Source organism: Hypomesus transpacificus, chromosome 22 (genome assembly GCF_021917145.1).
Source record: "Hypomesus transpacificus isolate Combined female chromosome 22, fHypTra1, whole genome shotgun sequence".
In the NCBI taxonomy this organism is placed as follows: domain Eukaryota; kingdom Metazoa; phylum Chordata; class Actinopteri; order Osmeriformes; family Osmeridae; genus Hypomesus; species Hypomesus transpacificus.
The window spans coordinates 10,688,980-10,708,805 of NC_061081.1; the positions used below are offsets into that span (position 1 = coordinate 10,688,980).

General features: G+C 46.8%; 1 protein-coding gene across 1 annotated transcript in view; it reads left to right on the plus strand.

Moving 5' to 3' along the window:
- Positions 1–19,826, plus strand: part of ptprdb (protein tyrosine phosphatase receptor type Db) — a 79,523-nt gene that overhangs the window by 9,829 nt on the left and 49,868 nt on the right. Inside the window, exons 3-5 of the mRNA XM_047044443.1 lie at positions 7,676–7,699; positions 13,374–13,447; positions 14,443–14,484. The gene's annotated coding sequence lies outside the window, so the exon portion shown is untranslated. The remainder of the gene's footprint in view (positions 1–7,675; positions 7,700–13,373; positions 13,448–14,442; positions 14,485–19,826) is intronic.

The window sequence follows — 19,826 nt, forward strand, 5'->3', positions numbered from 1 at the left end:
GGCAATGAACCGTTGGCAGTTAGTCTGGTAATATGTGTGCTGTGAAACCAGGTGGAGAGAATTTTGTTGGACACAAACAACCGGACTATCACACATCATCCTGTTCAGGAAAAGAAAAGTGACACCAAATGTTGTTTACAATGCTTACGGTGTGATTTTGATGGGATGATTCAGAATATCTATCCATGCAGAGAAACAAGCTATTGTGGAACGTCAAAATGGATCAATAGAACATTTATATGTAAGATGTGCGATCCGAATATTTAGATGGATGGATATATACAGACAATCCTGAGGGATGAGGGAAGTGAAAAGAATAACACCATCACTCCACAGAGAGAGGATGGGATCAGGGTTCCTAACCCTTTGGTGCAGGGATTGACATTGTCCCATCCAGACGGACTCCAAGTCCTACTGCCCTTGTCTGTCAAGATGTGGGGCTTAGACGCACACAAGTACACACACATACACACACACTTTGTAGACACAGACACACTCACATATGGTGCGCATTGTGGACTCCAACACACATGCTTGGCTTGCAGACACACACACACACACACACACACACACACACACACACTAGAGTATTCGAGAAAGTGCGGTGCCTCCCATGGTCTATGGGGGGGTCACACACTGCTGACTGTGGTTCTGACCCCCTGACATATGACCTTTCACCCTTACCCTATACCCTGTCAGCAGACCACCGATCACTCCCGTCTCTCATGTCAAAGAGAAAGATAGAGGGAGGAAGAGGAAGAGAAAGCCATAGATAAGAGGAGAGGGAAAACGATTTAAAAGCCTACCAGAAAATGGAATTTACCTGTATTCTAATAAAGGCTATTTATTCAATGTTCATCGTGTTTGATTTGAAAACCAGGCCCCTGGCATATGTAGGCCTACTGTAGTGTTGCAACAGATGTGAACGGGTGAATGTTGCTGAAATCTCATGCTGGTTTTGAGGAGAGGAGAGGAGGAAGACAACAAAAGGGAACGAAAGAAGATGAGTGAGCGGGAGGGGCGGAGAGAGAGGACATGAGGATGATTGAAGGAAAGAAGAGAGAGGAGGAGAGGTAACAATGAGAGGAGAAGTGCAGTGAAGGAGGGAGGAGAAAAGAGAAGGAGGGAGGAGGGGAGAAAGGGAATGAGTATGAGAGGAGGGAGAAGCTAGGAGATGTGCAGCAGCTGTCGCGTGCAGCAGCAGTGGTCACATCATTGTACTGTTAGACTGGAGTCTGGATACACCCTGTTCTACCGGCACTCCGACCTGTCTGAGAAAACTCCTGTAAGAAACTCTCAGACACAGACTCTGTGTCTGAGGTGCTCTCACAAACACACAAACACACACAACCACACTCAAACATACTCAAACACACACACACAAAAATAAGCACATTTTTCCAAGAGGAGAGGAAAATGTTCTTGGTGACTTGACCATTTATTTTAAACCACAGCACATAAGCCATTTCTTTGTCAATACCACAGACTCCACAATTAACTTGTGTTTGTATGTGTGTGAGTGTGTGTGTTTGCATGCGTGTGTGTGTAGCAGAGGGGGGTCGGAGCTAATGGGTCATTATCAATGCTGAGTCAGGATTACCGCTGAATGAGACTGCTGGTTGGCAGACACACACGCACACTCTCTGTGACACACACACACACACACACCATGCAAGAAGCACCATGCACCCCACAGAAGCAGGGCAGGTGGCAGGTGTGTGTTGATTAACTCAATGATGGAGGATTTTGGACACGGCTACAAATTAGGGTGACACTCTCCCGGAGAGAGACGCGTTCAATCTGTGTCACGGATGGGAACACACTGACACATACACACACATACACACACATCCACACTCATGCATCATCCCAGTGCCAATAGATCATGTCATTCATTTTGTAAGTTATGAACATAATGCTTCTGCTAAATCAACTGTTCCAACAACCTTTAAACATGAAGTAGGAACACTCAAATCAACTGACTTATATTTATTTGATTTTTCGTCGGATCATTTTCTCTCTCTTTCGTTCTTTCTTTCTTTCTCTCTCTCTCTTTTTCTCTCTCTCTCTCCATCGTTCACCTTGTCTAATGAATCAAACTTGATTACATTTTTTACACCATGTGACATATAGAAAGAAATGTGATGGATTGATTGCCACTAGAGGAGTGAAGTGATTAGCAGTGCTCTTGGTGGAGGGGGGCTGGGGTTTGAGTCCCTCACAGACCCCTTTCTATACTCTATAACTATCTAACAATAGAAGGTGTTCCGGAAGGCACTGTTGGGAAAAACACATACTGGGAAAAACTGTGAACTGACAAGCTGGCACAGCGAGGGGTCACTCTCAGGAAGGGGACAAAGGTCAACGTGGTGGCACGTCCCTACATGGTCTTGATGCATGAATAAACAAACACTGGCACCACATCAACACCGGAGCTTGCCACTCTGCAATTAGCCAGCTGTGTGTGTGTGTGTTCTATGTGTGTGTGTGTGTGTGTGTGTGTGTGATCAATACTCCCTGGGGGACAGAGACACAGAGAGTAGCTTAATGAGGACACATATGTGCGCGCCCACACACAAACACACTCCGTGCAACATGATATCATAACAGAGTGAGGCCATAGGCGTTAGGCGGAATTGCATCGCTACAAGCGACGAGTCCCTCTGTCTCAGCGACCCTGTGGCCTCTCAGGAAGACCTACTACAGACAGGTTATTTCTACACGGCAATAAGGGAACATGGTCTCAGATCTGGATGTGTTTAGGGTGAGTTAAACAACCCCACTAGCGTGCCGTCCACCCTGAAACGCCTTGGGCTCAAATCCCATTTCTAAACATGTTGTGAAGGATGGCATTTATCTCAAATGTGCTCAAGTGAGTGTTACTGTAAGTGTGTGAACTCCCATGTGCGTGTGTGTGGGTATAGGATTGTGTGTGCATGTCCTTTGCTGTATGTACAAAGGAGACCCTCTCACATATGTGTGAGCCATATCACACACATGTTCGTGGGTAATAGCGAGCAGCATTTTCATCTCACAGTCGCAAGTGTTGAATGTCAGCATCATAATGGTACAAATGGCCTGCAGTCTTTCATTGTCAGCATGCCAGTCAGCTTGAGTCAGTTCCTGCATGGCTGCTATACAGAAGCTTGTGTGTGTGTGTGTGTGTGTGTGTGTGTGTGTGTGTGTGTGTGTGTGTGTGTGAGTGTGTGTGTGTGTGTGTGTGTGTGTGTGTGTGTGTGTGTGTGTGTGTGTGTGTGTGTGTGTGTATGTGTGTGTGACTGCATGTGTGTGTGAGTGCATGTGTGTGTGTTTGTGTTTTGGATGTGGTTCATTATTCCATTGAACCTCAGTGTGGTTCTAAATCAACCTTCTTTATGAGGTTATCTAGCTTTGGGCATCTCATTAACATTTCATGTCACTTCAGCTTTTTCTGTCTCCCCTCTCATTCCTGTGGGGCTAAAGAAACTCTTTCCCATTTCCCAAGAACACACATACACACAAACTGATTTTGAGTCTTAAACAGCATACCTAAGTTTGCCATTTTCAGGAAACAGGGATACACACATTTTATACTGTGTATGTACATATCATGAAATATAAAAAAGATAAATATACAACACTGCAGAGCCAGGTGTTTGCTATCGCTGAATAGTCTTCTTTCACACACACACATACACACACACACACACACACACAAACTCGCACACATACACAGGTTTCATCACCTCAGCAAGGCATCTGTATCCCCTCCCTCAGATTCAAACCTCATCCTAAAATCTGAGGTTGACGTGTTTAAGCTCAGTGCGTTGCCCCGGTGTGTGTGTGTGTGTGTGCGTGTTTAAGAGAGTGAGTGATGGAGAGTATAAGCTCCTCTCCGTCTCCGTCTGTTTGAAATAAAGCGACAGATAATCGTCAGGCTCTGGCTTGCTGAGATCATCAGAGAGCAGATCGATACAGACGCCACAGCTTCAAAGCACCTCTTCAAAGCCAGAGTAATAGCCATATGCTCTATCCTCTCCCTCTGAGTGTGTGTGTGAGTGTGAGAGAGAGAGAGAGAGAGAGAGAGAGAGAGAGAGAGAGAGAGAGAGAGAGAGAGAGAGGAGAGAGAGAGAGAGAGAGAGAAAGAAAGAAAGAAAGAGCAAGAAAGCGGGGAGAATAAGAGAAAGAAAATTAGAGAATATGAGAAAGCAGGCGAGAGAAAGAGAGAAAGAAAGGAGAAATAAAGAGAGATAAAGGAGGGGATACTGAGAGTGGACTTTAACAGCCAACTGTTTTAGGGGAGAGGACCCTTCCTAATTGGCCAGTGTTTGCTCTGTTGCTAGATGCCATCAAAATTGATAATTGTTTGAAGTGGAATTTAATGTTTAATTCAACCAACATCCTGTATCTCTTGAATCATTTTAGGATTATGATAATTTCCTTTGTTCATCCAACCATCAAATTAGAGAGGTGTGATATGAGACATTGAGTTCTTTAGAACAGGATTTTTTAAGAGGGAAGAGGTGGTCATTGCTGTCAGATAAACAACTTGTGGAGACACTTGATGTCCCCAACATCTCCTCACTTGGGCTCCCCACCTGCTCCAGGCTTTTAGCTTCCAGCTGAGCACATTGGCTCCGGCAAATGTAGGCCCAAGCAGGTGGATTGAGTGAGCGAAAGAGTAAAAGTGAAACAAGCAAGTGGGAGACCGAGAGAGAGAGAGGGAGGGAGGGAGGGAGGGAGGGAGGGAGGGAGGGAGGGAGGGAGGGAGGGAGGGAGGGAGGGAGGGAGGGAGGGGGGGGGGGGGGGGGATAGAGGAGAGAGAGAGAGAGAGAGAGAAGAGAGAGGAGAGAGAGAGAGAGAGAGAGAGAGAGAGAGAGAGAGAGAGAGAGAGAGAGAGAGAGAGAAAGAAAGGTAAGGTTCATGGTCACTGAGTGGCGTCTTTAGCGTTGAGGCCGCTCGTGAGTGATGACTTTCATAACAGAGCTCCGTGACTTCACGGTATAGAAAGTACCCCTGTTGAGAGGAGGATGATGGAGATGGAGGGAGAGAAAGACAGACATGGAGAGAGAGACAGAGACGGAGAGAGGAAGAGCGGGAGAGAGAACCCCCCTCCCGACACTGTCTTGTGTGTCATACTGTGTTTAGCACTGCTATAGCACCACTCCAGGGTGAGAATGAGAGAGTATTTCTGACTAAGACACATTGGAAACTTGTTATCGTTGTTAAGCGGTAACACCACTGGCATCGTCTTGTGCCTGTTGGTGTGTGAGTTGTGTGTGAGCTGTGTGCAAGGTGTTTGTGTGTGTGTATGTGTGTACATGCACGTGTTTGTGCTTGCATATGTGTATACATGTGTGCCTGTGCACATTGTTATGTAAGTGTGGAGAACTATATGTATCTGTTTTGTGTCTTGAATGTTTGTGTGTGTCAGCATGTTTAATTAGCTGAGACAAGCAGGTGTAAAACAGTAATTAATGACACGACTGGGTGATTTCATTATCTCCATGTGAGCTTGCCAGTAACTGCTGAAGACACACACACCCACACGCACATGCATGGTGTTATCCCTGCATTCTGTACCAAAAATGTGAACGCTCAAATCAATTATTGTGGTAATTAAACTTATTTTGTATCAACGTTGTAAATAATATCCGTATACACAGTGCTTATCTTTACCTCAGTGTGAGTAAATGTGTGTGTGTATGTTTGTGTTGTGTGTTTATATTAGTTTTTGTGACTGAATACAGATAGTGTGTGTGTTTGTGTCAAGCACACATTGAGTGTGTCCACTTTATGAACTTGAATGTGCTCCAGTCTAGCGCGACACACACTCAGACACACACACATACGCACACATACACCCACAGACACACACATTCATACACACACAGTTCGTGTCTGTCGGCCACTCATACACTCATTAGGCTTGCAAATGGACTCATTACTGATGAAACCACAAGCTGCTTTCGAGGGGCAGAGCACACATAAAGGGCTTGGCCAGCCTCCAGAATCTTCTCTCACACACACACATCCTCCAGAACCTTCTCTCACACACACACATATCCTCCAGAACCGATGATGAAACATCCTTCATTATCTTCACACTAACAGGACAAGCCAGTGTTTACACACAAACCATAAGAAGAACTATCCGACAGGCGCAAGATTTAGCCAATAAAACCCTAATCGACATCAAAGGACTCAAACTATGGAAGGAGAGCAGGTATGACAACCCCAGTGTCTGACAGGCCGACACCTCGACATGACCTGTGTTGACTTAACATGGAATATCTCCCACACACAGCATGTCCATGTGTTTAAGCACTGTTGTCGAAGCGCTGTTTGGTCTAAAAGAATCCAACCATGTTTCTTAGTCGTGGTGTCACGGAAATAGCTTTCCATTGGTGCTTGATAGTTCATTTCTATTGGTGTGTTGGTGAGTCAGGATCACGGGGTGATCATAGATCATGATCCCACGTGGGTTTATTTGTTAACCTTCACGGTCAAGTGACATTAAAACAGATTGTAACAGCTATTTGTTGTCACACTGAGAGACTAATGTAAGGTGTGTGCTTGTGTGTGTGTGTGTGTGTGTGTGTGTGTCAGTATTGATGAGCCTGAGTAATGAGAACTAATGAATATGTCACAGGCGTTCCTTTGTTCTACATTAAACACAACTGGACTAGATTTACTGTGCTTACTCCAACAGCTTAGAGACTCTATCAGTAGGCTACTTCTCATGCTTACACAGACACACACACACACACACAGACACACACACACACACAGATTTGCTTAGCTCAGTAGATCAATGGCCCTTGCTGGTCAATGTCTCCTTAGGGAAGGTAATCTATCTGTTCCTCTCTAATGAAGACCCTGGTGTGTGTGTGTTTGTGTGTATTTTCCCTGATGCATTAGTCTGTGCGTGCACAATTTGTGAGCGTGTGTGTGTGTGTGTGTGTGTGTGTGTGTGCATGCCCACTCCTCATTTCCCTCCTCTAACTGCTGTGTACCTGTTAGTACTGCAGGGGTGAGCAAAGCAAGCCCAAGTAGGTCACACATTAGTGAGGGAGGAAAGGAGAGTACCATGGCCCAGACCCCAGACTCTGGTCTATGGAGGGATGGGGGGGGGGGGGGGGGGGGTCAGGGGAAATCAGTTTTAAGAAATGTTGGGAGGAGACAGGGGAGTACATCATTCCTAGACCACTGGCTGGCCACAGTGAGTTAAACCTTGTATCTTCCAGTCATATGGGTATCATTGATTTAAGGTTATGGAGGATTCCATTTATCTTGGCAAAGCATAGATCTGGCAGGATGGGCAGAGCTCCGAGAGAGAATGGTGCCAACCCTCCTGACCCTTTGTTGTGTGATGTTCTGGATCATGAGTCTGCTCATCATGTGCTTTACTTTGTGTCTGTCAGAGTACAAACTCCCAACTGCTACCTGAAAGAACACAAGCAGGATTCTGACTCAAATATCTTCCACCTGCATATGTGTGTGTGTGTGTGCGTGCGCGTGCGTTATGGCACTTCTAAGGAGTGTTGTGACTTTGAGACATAGGGTCCCTAAAGGATTCCACCTGAATCTGTTTGTGCCTATACTGTTGAGTAACCCTGTTCCCGCTCTCTTCCCCCCCTCTCTCTCCCTCCCTTCTCCCCCCCCTCTCTCTCTCCCTCCCTTCTTCTCTCCACAGTGAACTCATCTGGACACGTCCAAGGTAGGAGAAAGAGCGTGTGGAAGTGTGTCCCTGTCGTCTCTCCTTTGATCTGTTCCCTCTATCTCTGTCTCTCTGTTTGCTTTGTGTAACCAAATTCAAACTGCCGCACCCTCCTTCAGATACACACAAACACAAAGAGGAAAATCTCTCATCCTTTGTCTCGGCTATCTTTTCCACCCATCTATCCCTGTCGGATCTTAATGTCTGTGGCTTGAAAGGTGCGTGAAAGACAAAGAGCACAAACCAAATCTTCAAAGGAAGCCAGTCGAAGAAATGGAATCTAGAGGATGATAGAGCAGGATTAGGATGACTAAGGGACCCACCGCCCCTCCTTCCTCCCCCTACAGACTCTCAGACTCTCAGGACAGACTTGCAGACAGACAGGCAGACAGGCAGACAGACAGACAGACAGGCAGGCAGGCAGGCAGGCAGGCAGGCAGGCAGGCAGGCAGGCAGGCAGGCAGGCAGGCAGGCAGGCAGGCAGGCAGGCAGGCAGGCAGGCAGGCTGTTAGGCAGATGGACAGACAGGTAGGCAGACAGGCATGAACACAAACTGGCCAAAAGTGCATAAATATGTAGCTGTGTGTGTGTGTGTGTGTGTGTGTGTGTGTGTGTGTGTGTGTGTGTGTGTGTGTGTGTGTGTGTGTGTGTGTGTGTGTGTGTGTGTGTGTGTGTGCGTGTGTGTGTGTCTGTGTGTGTGTGGATCTTGCATCAGCTGTTTTGCCTGTTTAGGATTAGCTGCTTAGGCGTTTGTGTGTGCGCATGCATGCATGAGTACGTGCGCATGCACCTGTGTGTGCTTGTGGGTGTGTGTCCACTTGTATGTGTGTGTGTGTGTATGTGCATGTATGTGTGTGTATGTGTGTGTGTGTGATTCCCCTGCGTTGGCTGCACCTCAGTGGGGCCTGGTGAGAGAGGGCTCATTACCAGTGCTGTTTGGCTGCTGAGCACTGGAACTCTTCTCTGGGGCAGGAGTCATATGCTACTCTACTGCTGGCCCATCTGCTGTGTTGGCCTGCGCTGTGTGTGTACTGTGTGTACTGTGTGTACTGTGTGCATGTATATGTGCGTTTCTGTGTGTGTGCACAAGTGTGTGTGTGTGTTTTTGTATGTGTGTGTGTGTGCGTGTGTGTGTTCAATGTCATTCATACCAGCCAGGTCAGTGATATCATTCCAGTTGGCGACGTTCAGGGGATGTTTGAATTATTCCATTTGATGTTCAGAGATGTTTCTCCTCACTGGAACTGAACAGATATACAGACAGACAGACAGACCAGTTGAGCAATCGATCGATCGATACGGTCCTTTTGCAACCTATGATTATATAAGAAGCATAATGTAAACTGACAGCCCTGGGCTTAAAGAAAAGGCTCTCTACAGGCAAAAGGTTAATTGATAACATCTTTAGCATAGTCCTGCGCTTGCGCACACATACACTCATACGCACACTCCCTAAGATACATCTAGGGATGCAATGAGAGAAAAGCAATTTCTCATGTGCACACACACACGATGCTGATATGCAGCATTTGGAGCGTGTGTTACTTGGTCAGGCCCATCCTACGGCAGCATGCTGACAGTGTGCTGGAGGCTCCTTTCACACATCCTCACAGCCATCCATTCATGGGACCGGGTCCCATCGTAAAAACCCTGACATACTATACCATTACGCCTCACCCTTCCCCTCCTCCATCCATCTCTGTCTCCTCTCCTCCATCTTCCTGTGGGTGCCCTCTCCTCCACCCCCACCACTCCTTCTCTCTCTCTGCTCCTTTCCCAGTTTTCGTCCACCTCTGCCGCACCTCTGTCGCACCTCTGTCTCCTTCCTGCCTCCTTTTCGTTCTCCGTGCCTCTGCCTCCCTGTAGGTTTCTCTGTCTCTCTATCTACCCTCCTATCCCTCTCTCTCTCTCTCTCTCTCTCTCTCTCTCTGAGGTGGGAGGGTTTGAGCTAGAAGGGGAAGTAATGAAGGCAAGGATGAGGTGAAGAGAGGGAAGATAGATTGAGAGAAGAGAGGTGTGTTGATCGAGGAGAAAAAGTGGTGTATACTATAGGCAGCTTCATGGGAGGACACTAGCTATTAGAGACTCTGGGATAGGCTTGGTAATAAGGCCATAGCTCATCCATACTCTGACGCGTCTGTGTGTGTGTGTGTGTATTTGTGCGTGTGTATACTGGTATGTAGGTTTGTGTTTCTGTGTGTACGTGTGTGTGCGTGTGTGTGTGTGTCCTATTAGTGACTGCTTCTCAGCAGACTGAGTTATGATCCTGGATTTTACCGGCGGGGTGACAGCAGATGCTCCAGAACACATATACACACACACACACGCACAGCACACACAGGCACACACACACACACAAACACACACACAGGCTGAATGAAGCCACTTACTTTCTAGTGGGCTGAATCCAGTTCTTACAGTGGTTGAGACTCATTACAATTCCATGTTGGTACAAGCCGAAACCAGGCATGAAGAGAATAAGCAGGTGCTTTTACATGTGTTTGTATCCTTGCACACTGTCAGCTTAGATCATATATTCATCTTGTCGAGAAGGCACACAGCTCGCGCCAAACGTTTGTATCAAACGTTTTTCAAGGTTGTTTCAGAAATAATAATTCCGTATAAGTATGGATAGACTTGAAATAACCCTGACTCCCCACATTCTCTGTCCCACACCGAGGCAAAACATGTTTTCAAAGCAAAGTGTCCTTTCTGACGAGGGTTCATTTATATTCTTGTAATTCCGCCACCATCATGATGACATTTTCCCTGGGAAGACTGAAGGCTGACCCAGGAAGGACAAACAGTTGGGAACGAAAGAAAATGATAGAAATTGTCATTCATGCCAAAGATTTCCCCCATTTTAATGAAATTTATGCATATTCCCTTTCCTGTGAAAGTATTTGGGCCAGCGTCAGAGGTGGGTGAGTTCTCTCTGTGATAAAATGGGTCACTTTGGTTAAGAGGGCACAGAGGGAAAGGCACTCAGAAACTTCTCTAGTCTCAGTAGGAGTGTTCATGGTGATCCCTACATTCCAATCCCAATGAGGTGAGAATACTCAACCTTTCTGACCTAATCAAAACCAGGAGGTCTTATCGAGGTCTAGACAGGACTATTAGGGAACTCAAACTCAAATGTAATGTATAATCCCAGCATGGTCATAAATAAGGAAAATCATTGACTTATCTTCTCTTCTCTTAGAAGGAAAAACCTATATTTGTTTTTGTATTCTTCGTTTTTTCTCTTGTTTATCTTCGCACATAAAAATTGGATGACCACACAGGTGTCCATGATATCGGTCTGTGTGGACATCAGCACAGCAGCTCTGATTTGATTTTGATTATAATAAGTGATTGGGTCTGAGAGATACATGTTAGCTGCATTTGGTCCCCACTGAGCGTGACATGTTTTCATGATTGTCTTCCGGCTTCACAGTAAATGAGACCAATATGAAGAGGGTTTGGGGGGTATAATCATGGTCTTAATATGACACGGTTAGATAACATCTCATCTCATTCTCTTTTTCCTGGTATCTCTCTATCTTTCTTCATCTTTCTTTGTCTTTCTCTTTCTCACCTTAGCTCCCAGCTCAGAAACTCCTAATATGTATTTAAAGAAGAGCACTACTGGGTAATTTGTTGTACCTCCAAATGATAAGTCCCAATGCTCTGGCAGCATAGAGCAACAAGCAGATCCAACACATGCACAAGAAAACACACATATGTACGCACACACACATACGCACACACACACATGAACGCACAAGTGCACGTATACACACACATGTACATAAACACACACAGACATCAGATGACTAGTCTGTTGGAGTCCAGACAGAATGAATCACTTAGTGTGGTAGTATACCACATTCAATTACTGTTTAATCACAATTAGATTGTGTATGTAGCTGGACTTGTCTAGACTAGTGCTCACCAGTGTGTAAGATGACATTTTGAAGTGTGCTGCTTTTTACACGGTTATAGGGGAAGCATAGTAGTTTAAAGGAACCATTCTGTCCTTTCTAGATAAGTGGAATAACTAGAGGAACAGCATAACAGCACCAACTTGTGGCTACTCTGTCTAATGACACCCCACCACATCCAGCGGATGTGGCCCTAACTCACCGTGCGCACAAAATATGGATGAGTGACATCTGGGCGTCCTCAAGTCACCCCTGGGTCTGTCACAGTGAATATATATCAGATGGAAAAGCTTCTTCTACACCGCGAGGTCACCCTCTGGACCTCTCTCTCTGTCCACACAGAGTAACTCCCATGGTTGCGCTTTATGGATACTTTGAAAGCCCTAAAAGCTTCCAGAGAAGTAGAAAATAAACGTGAGATGAGGGAAATACTTTCAAGCATGTCCAGGCTGGGCTGTGTGACGTGACCTTCCTAGGTACAAACAAACTTTACAGTTGAACCTGGAGCTAGGAATTGGATGTCGCACACACACACACACACACTCCACACACGCAACACAATCAGTTTGAGGGGATAAACCTACACCACACACAGGGGCGTGGTTAGACCCTTTTTACTGGGGCACGTGCCCCAGTATAAATCAGCTGTGCCCCAGTCAAGTCTAAAGTTTAAGTTTAAACAATTTACTTTATTAGTGAGTGCATTCATTTAGATTGATAATCCGGGAAAATTAACGCAGTATCCCAATCAACTTGTAAAAGTGTTGAACCAAAAACCCAAACCCTATATGCATTCAGAATTCCATGTCAGCATCCTCCTCTGAGCTTGCCAAATAGCCACTGCAGCACGGACACAGGTCCACAGCAGCACGGACACAGGTCCAGGGCAGCATGGACACAGGTCCACTGCAGCACGGACACAGGTCCAGGGCAGCATGGACACAGGTCCACTGCAGCACGGACACAGGTCCAGGGCAGCACGGACACAGGTCCACTGCAGCACGGACACAGGTCCAGGGCAGCACGGACACAGGTCCACTGCAGCACGAACACAGGTCCACTGCAGCACGGACACAGGTCCAGGGCAGCACGGACACAGGTCCACTGCAGCACGGACACAGGTCCAGGGCAGCACGGACACAGGTCCACTGCAGCACGGACACAGGTCCAGGGGGCTATTCCAGAAAGCCAGGTAAATTAACCCAACTGCTGATTCACAATGTTGCAGCAACCTATTGGCAATGTTGCTACAACGCTGGGTGTCAGAGAGTTAACTTACCCGGGTATGTCACATAACCTGCTTTCTCGAATACCCCCCAGGTATCGCACTCGGCACACAAGTTAGAATTTAGGTAAATGATAGGCCTTCACATGATCTTATTTTGACTAAAACATAAAACGATATAACATGAAGCTCAAAAAAACAGTATTTGCGCTCAAATGAATGCAAAAAAAATGTGCGTGCTTGCTAAATAGTGATGTCCCTGCTGCCAAAGCTGATATCAAACTGGCGTCCCTGTGATTGTTGTATAGTGGGTTAAGCAAGGGGAGTTTCTATAGCCTAGTAGTGCATTGTGCGCAGCAAGGGATATTAGGGGCCTGTGCCCCAGTAGAGTGTTATGTCTAACAACGCCTCTGACCACACATGTAAACACAGTGTTCAGCACAGTAGTTTTCCGTCAGAGAACTGAGAGCTGAATTCAATCCTCTTCACACTATTCCTCTCTCTTCCTCTTTCCCTTCTTCCTCAGGAGAATTCTGGGGAGTTTTTCTTTCTTTCGTTGCCAAGGATGAAGCAGCACAGCAGGACACTCTGTTGATACAGGTGAGTCATGATGATGATGATGAAGATGATGACTGTTGTGAACATACATTTGAGCAACATGATTAAACAGTCCAGAGCAGGGAATCTAGGGTGAGAGTGTGCGAGAGAGGGAGAGAGATAGATAGAGAGAGAGAGAGAGAGAGAGAGAGAGAGAGAGAGAGAGAGAGAGAGAGAGAGAGAGAGAGAGAGAGAGAGAGATGAAAGTTTAACCAAACATCTTCGCCCCCATGGGGGTGGAGTAGCCGCGTTGGCGGACAGTCAACCAGCCCCGATGTCGCTCTCTTGCCGTTCTAAAACGCTCGTTCTGATACATTATTGAACGCCTTGCTCTCGAATGCATCGCTGAGCTTTCCGCTTCAGTTAGAGAAGTGTCATAGAATAATATCACCGGGTTAAAAATAAAACGATTGCTCATCGCGATAAAGGTTGCTAAAAGATGCAGACCTAGCCCATGTGCAGCGCAGGACAACTGGAATGTGCGTCGTTTTGTAAGTGGGATAGGCCTACGTGACTTGTCATTTATTTTCTGCGTTATATGTTTTGTGGATGTTGCGGTAAAATGGCGTAATAGCCTAATACATGTGGACCAGTCACTTCTCCAAAACTTGATAACGAGAAAAATAAATTCTGGAATGATAAAGCTATCGTAGGCTTATAGTTAGCCTAATCGAACACCTTATAAATAGATTTATGATTAAACCTATACAGTCTCTCACTCCCAATTATTTTAACATCAATCACGTTCAAAGTAAATGAGTTTGTGTGGGATTATTGAGATTCTCAAAGGGAAACCAGTCTCTCGCGTTTTGCCTGATGTAGGCCTATGTAATATCAAATCTCTCCAACAGATGGAGACATTGACTGACACTGAGCGGGCCAAACAAATTGTCAGTGTTTTCGACAGCGTAATCTATAATGGCTTGGTGTCTTATAAATGTATGCGTTGTAAAAATAGAGCCTCCAGTAAATTAGAAATATATGTTTTGATATTTCAGCTTCAGCTCCCTCCACTCTCAAAAAATTATCCACGAATGAAGGTAAGATGAGGATCTCTCTTTTAAACTTTACCTGCTGCTTGGGCTTTGTTAGACTGTGTGCGATTGTGTGTGTGTGTGCATGTGTGTGCGTGTGTGTGTGTCTGTGTGTGTCTGTCTGTCTGTTTGCGGTGCAATGTTTGTTTTTGTACCCAACTGCTGTTACACCTATGGGTCTCCAAGGTTACCCTGCTGTGAAAGGTTGCTATAGAGACTGTGGAGTGTTTTGAAGCCAGGAGGTTGAAAATGCTTCACTGTTAATATGACTGAGACTAAGAGGAGCGATAAGTTAGTGGGTGGAATAGGAAATGAAGTGCTTGTGCCTTTGGGCTATGCATGTGTGTGCGTCCGTGTGTGTGTGTGCATGGCAGCCTGGAGTCAGTGAATCAGTGATGTGTAGATGTGTACCGTTCAATGTAATTTGGGATTTGGTGAAGAGAAAGTCCCACACACACCGCCACACGCACAGACACGCACACACACAGATGGGGCTGAGCTGTGTGGGAGGAGAGACAGGAGTCCCTTCCTGAGCACCGTGTGGGCTCATCCCTTCTGCTGGCGGAGCAGGACACGGGGAATGGAAGCCCCTCTTTTTTTGCTGAATCACTGATCAGTGAACACGCATGGTATAGGTCACACACAAAGACTGAATGTGATGAGGGGGGTCAGCCCCCAGCATCTGGGGTCAGACGGATCCCCCCCCCCCCCCACACACACACACACACAGTAGTGAGGTGTGTGTGTGTGTGTGTGTGCTGATTGTGTGGTGTGAGGTTGCTTCAGATGGGGGAGGTTAGCAAGGTATCTGTTCAGTCATGGAAGGTGTGGGACACAGATGAGGCTTCTGACAGCTAAGAGTCTAAACGCCATGTCATGCAGCCTTATACACACCCACTCACACACACACACACACACACACACACGAACATACACACACACACATAGACACATGGTGGATTAGGAGGGGGATTACGGCAGCATAGCTGTAAAACTGAATACAGTCAAGAGACAGCTCAGTGTCACTTTCTCTCTCTAACACACACACACACACATGTGCACACACACATACACTGTAAATAAGCAAACAGACAGGGAGTATGTATTATAGGGGGGTACTGGAGGATGAGTGTATACTTTGGGGATTAAGACTCAACTGTATTTACACAGTTTTTGGTTTTGGTTATTGAAGTGTAAAGCACAAATCAAGCCATTTGGTATCATCTCCCTATGTGCCGTTTAAGCCTGTGCCAAAGTGCACCTGGGTGCTAGATGTAAGTCTGGCTGTTTGTACTGTAGTCTACGTGCATCTCACTTCAATGAGACTTCAATTACCAAACAACACTGAAAGGTCACTGACTCCATTTAGCTGCTCTATTATCACACGAGTATGAAACCATCTGTTTACCACTCTGTCTCTCTTTCTTCTCTTTGACACTATGTCCCTCCGTTTCCTCATGCCAGAACTGTATATACATCACCATCAATCTATCTCTCTCTCACTCACACGCGCACACATGGACACCTTGGAAGGTGTCCATCAGCAGTCTGGCATATAATGACAGATAATTGGGTGCTGTTTTCGCCCTGAGCAGCAACAAACAATCAAATGACAGCCACTTTTCTATGACCTGTAAGTGTGTGTGGACGTGTGTGAGTGTGTAAGAGTGTGTGTTCACATGTATTTCAGGCATGCCAAAGCATGCAAACACGTGTGTCCATGCACTTGCGTGTGCCTTTGCGCTTGTCAATTTGTGTGTGTACGTGTGTGTGCTTGTGTTGACGTGTGTCTGCTATCACACTGCCGCTCAGGAGAAAGTTATTAGCGTTCTTCCAACCACTCAGCTAGATACCCCCCCCCCCATGCAGGTGCCCGTGCACAGCCTTGGCCCACAGCCAAGGAGATCCCAGAACACAGTCATTAACACTGCACCTTTCACATCACAATCATGACTGCACAGAAAACATGCAATGAACTCGATGTGACCTCTGGCCTGCTCTTAGGTCCCTGGATATTCATAGGTAGGCATATTGAGCTAATATGATTAGCTGGCATTACTCAGTGTGCGCTCATCCAATCTCACACAGACGCTGAATAAGCGACTGCACCTCACATTGTCCTCCGTCTTCCTGAGCCGCACAGAGCAGGAAACACCCAGAGAATCAGGCCCACATTGATTCCCCTCCTGGGTTGTAATGTTGTTTTTGTGTGTGTGTGTGTGTTATAGTGGATACCACAGCTCAGTGTAAACTGGAGAAAAAGGGCTGGGTGCTCTGTGGGGGAGAGGGGGGGGGAGGGTACTCTCTGCTTCGCATCCAGCATTCTCTCTCTCTCTCTCTCTCTCTCTCTCTCTCACTCACATTTCCTCTCCTGCTTTCGGCAGGGTAGATAGGGGACTGCTCATCTGACACACACTCGCTGACTAAATGAGATCCAAACTATTGTGCTTGTGTGGATGAGTGTGTGTGTGCAAAATCTTTCTATTATGTGCATGAATGTGTGTAAGCCTGTGTGTGTGTGTGTGTGCGACATCCCTCAATTGTGTGTGTGTTTGTGTGTGTTTGTCTATTACAACGTATCATCCAGAAAGCAATTTTCTGCGTGAAAAAAAGATTCTGCCAGAGTTGTTCATCACCCACTCCCCTCTCCCTCTCCCTCTCCCTCTCCCTCTCCCTCTCCCTCTCCCTCTCCCTCTCCCTCTCCCTCTCCCTCTCCCTCTCCCTCTCCCTACATTTACATTTACATTTAGTCATTTAGCAGACGCTCTTATCCAGAGCGACTTACAGTAAGTACAGGGACATTCCCCCCCGAGGCAAGTAGGGTAAAGTGCCTTGCCCAAGGACACAACATCATGTGGCACGTCAGGGAATCGATCCGGCAACCTTCTGATTACTAGCCCGACTCCCTCACCGCTCAGCCATCTGACTCCCTCTCCCTCTCCCTCTCCCTCTCCCTCTCCCTCTCCCTCTCCCTCTCCCTCTCCCTCTCCCTCTCCCTCTCCCTCCCTCTCTCTCTCTCTCTCTCTCCCTCGCCCTCTCTCTCTTTCTCTCTCTCTCTATCTTGCTTTCGTTCTCTCCTCTTCATCCCTCCATTCTCTTCCATAATAGCTTCCTCATTCTTTTCATACACCTCAGTGTCAGTGGTGCATACACACACACACACACATAATTTGAGGGTTGTATAAATGTTACATTAACAGCATGATATTGTTTGTGCTCTTTACACAATCACATATAGACAGCGCTGCCTAACTTTTATCTGTAGCTGTGTGTGTGTGTGTGTGTGTGTGTGTGTGTGTGTGTGTGTGTTTGTGTGTGTGTATGTGTGTGTATAGAGGGGTCATATCTTCGAGGGGTTTGTCATGCTCTTCTAGCTTCTTCCCTAACCCTGCATTTCCCTCTGTCTATGTGTATCTCTCTCTCTCTCTCTCTCTCTCTCTCTCTGTCTCTCTATATGTCTCTCTCTGCTCAACCCCATCACTTTCCCACCCACTCCATCCTATTTTATCTCGGTTTCCCACTCTCTGCTTTACCCTCTACTCTACGCCCCCCATCTGTACTTCAGTTTTTCTCTATACTTCACCCTGCTTCCCCCTTCTCTCCCTCCCTCCCTCCCTGCCTCCTCCTCCCTCTCTCTTCCCCAACATTCACTCTGATGCAACTTCAAGCCCCCTCATCTCCTCCAGCCCCCACCCCCTCCCCCCCCCCCCCCACTCCACCACCTCCACCACACCACACACATGCACGTCTGCCCACATAACCTGGGGAGGCTGGCATTAGCAGTTAGCGCATTAGCATTTGGCCTTGGCGTGGCATGTTGGTAATGGAGCACCCTTCAGGGAGGTGTCATATCCGGCAGGAGGCCCCTACACTGACCGCCCCCGCCCCCAAAGCTAGGCTCAGCGGCTCAGCCCAGTGGCGGTGTCAGTGTTTTTAAAAGGGGAATGAGATAGCTATTAGATAGTCTCTACGGCATAACGGGGTGGGGGGTTTGTGTGTGTGTGTCTGTGACTCCCGGCAGGCGGGCCGACTGCATTTCTACAAAGGCCAGATTAGCGACAATTAATTAAATGTCAGTTCTTTGAAGTGTTCCGGACACAGCACTTCTCATCTTATATATAGTACCTTATCCTCCTGTACTGACGCTCCAGGCCTTCCTCTCTCCCTCTCTCACCCTCTCTCTCCCTCACTCCCCCATCTCCCTCTGTCCATTTCCCTCTTCATCCCTCCCTTTCTCCATCTCCCCCTCTTCCTCTCCCCATCTCTCCCTCTCTTCCTCTTTACCACTCTCCATCTCCCCCTCTCCTCACCTCCCTCTCTCCATCTTCCCCCCTCCCCATCTCTTCCTCTCTCTGTCTCCCCGTCTACGTCTCCCCATCTTTCCCTCTCCCTATCTTTCTTTCCCCCAATTATTCATCTTTCTCTCCACCCCTCCCCATCTCTCATCTCCCTCTCTTCCCCTTTCTCTGTCTCCATGTCCCCCTTTCCCTCTCTTTTATCCACATCCCTTGTTTTTGGGACCCATGAAATTCCTTATCTGTCCTTCCTCTGCAGACCAGTGTTAGTGTGTGACAAAGTGACAGAAATACACACACACACACACACAAACACATCCCCTAAAGCGATGCAGACACTGACAAGACAATAAGAAAACATCAGAGAGGGGGAGATCACAAAGCTGCTCTGGAATGGGTTGGTGTGTGTGAATGTGTGTGTGCAGGGGCGCCCCGGGTCTGAGGTCACATAGGGGGTGGCCTCAAGCGACAAATGTCAGGGGGCACCGCGTTTTTGCTTTGTTTTCTTTTTCTCCAGAAGTGCGCCTTCCACAGTGACAACAGAGCAGGGTTTCCTTTCTTGTTTGTTGCAGAAGATTATGATACTGACATCATTTTCCAAATCATGGTTACAGTAACAACATCCCCAAAAAAAATGTTTTATAATTTTTTGTTTCAATAATAAATATACTGCGCCCCCTGAAGTCAGTCAGTGACAAGTTGACAACTTGATAGAATAAATACCACCTGATTTCATGACGCGATACATGTAACTAATGCAATGATAGCATGCACGATATTACACACTATCCTCCTATAGTTTACAATGTTTAACTTCTTTCATTAAAGTGTCAAGTGGTGCGACAATCCAAATACTCACCTGGGGCTCTAACACTGTCAGAGCCGGCTGTGTGTGTGTGTGTGTGTGTGTGTGTGTGTGTGTGTGTGTGTGTGTGTGTGTGTGTGTGTGTGTATGTGTGTGTGTGTGTGTGTGTGCGTGTGTTTGTGTGTGTGTGTGTATGTGTGTGTGTGTGGTGTATGTGGGCCCTCTTCTCATCAGTGTGTTTCTGCAAC